Here is a 1674-nt window from a genome sequence, read left to right as displayed (position 1 = left end):
TGGTTACGTCACTGGAGTCTGGTGAGGATAACACTTCACATTGGTTACACTGGTTACGCCACTGGAGTCTGGTGAGGATAACACTTCACATTGGTTACACTGGTTACGTCACTGGAGCTCTGGTCAGGATAACACTTCACATTGGTTACACTGGTTGCCATGGAGTCTGGTGAGGATAACACTTCACATTGGTTACACTGGTTGCCACTGGAGTCTGGTGGTAACACTTCAGTAGTTACACTGGTTACGTAGGGTCTGGTGAGGCCATAACACTTCACATTGGTTACACTGGTTAGTGCACTGGAGTCTGGTGAGGATAACACTTGCCATAGAGCTCTGGTCAACAGTAGTCACTGGAGTCTGGGTGAGGATAACATAGAGCTCTGGTCACACTGGTAGTCACTGGAGTCTGGTGAGGATAACACTTCACATGGTTACACTGGTTCTGGTCACTGGAGTCTGGTAGGATGCACTTGGTCACATAGTTACACTGGTATAGGATGCCATAGAGCTCTGGTCAACAGTAGTGCACTACATAGGGTATAGGATGCCATAGAGCTCTGGTCAACAGTAGTGCACTACATAGGGTATAGGATGCCATAGAGCTCTGGTCAACAGTAGTGCACTACATAGGGTATAGGATGCCATAGAGCTCTGGTCAACAGTAGTGCACTACATAGGGTATAGGATGCCATAGAGCTCTGGTCAACAGTAGTGCACTATATAGGGAATAGGGCTGGCATAAAGTAGTGCACTATATAGGGAATAGGGCTGTAGTATAAAGTAGTGCACTATATAGGGAATAGGGCTGTAGTATAAAGTAGTGCACTACATAGGGAATAGGGCTGTAGTATAAAGTAGTGTACTATATAGGGAATAGGGCTGTAGTATAAAGTAGTGTACTATATAGGGAATAGGGCTGTAGTATAAAAGTAGTGTACTATATAGGGAATAGGGCTGTAGTATAAAGTAGTGTACTATATAGGGAATAGGGCTGTAGTATAAAGTAGTGTACTATATAGGGAATAGGGCTGTAGTATAAAGTAGTGTACTATATAGGGAATAGGGCTGTATATAAAGTAGTGTACTATATAGGGAATAGGGCTATATAAAGTAGTGTACTATATAGGGAATGTACTATATAGGGAATAGGGCTGTAGTATAAAGTAGTGTACTATATAGGGAATAGGGCTGTAGTATAAAGTACTATATAGTAGGGCTGTACTATATAGGGAATAGGGCTGTAGTATAAAGTAGTGTACTATATAGGGCTGTAATAGGGGGAATAGGGCTGTAGTATAAAGTAGTTCACTATATAGGGAATAGGGCTGTAGTATAGGTAGTGTACTATATAGGGAATAGGGCTGTAGTATAAAGTAGTGCACTATATAGGGAATAGGGCTGTAGTATAAAGTAGTGTACTATATAGGGAATAGGGCTGTAGTATAGAGTAGTGCACTATATAGGGAATAGGGCTGTAGTATAAAGTAGTGCACTATATAGGGAATAGGGCTGTAGTATAAAGTAGTGCACTATATAGGGAATAGGGCTGTAGTATAAAGTAGTGCACTATATAGGGAATAGGGCTGTAGTATAAAGTAGTGCACTATATAGGGAATAGGGCTGTAGTATAAAGTAGTGCACTATATAGGGAATAGGGCTGTAGTATAAAGT

This window comes from Oncorhynchus keta, unplaced genomic scaffold, assembly GCF_023373465.1.
Source record: "Oncorhynchus keta strain PuntledgeMale-10-30-2019 unplaced genomic scaffold, Oket_V2 Un_contig_2124_pilon_pilon, whole genome shotgun sequence".
NCBI lineage: Eukaryota > Metazoa > Chordata > Actinopteri > Salmoniformes > Salmonidae > Oncorhynchus > Oncorhynchus keta.
This window is presented reverse-complemented; position numbering follows the sequence as displayed.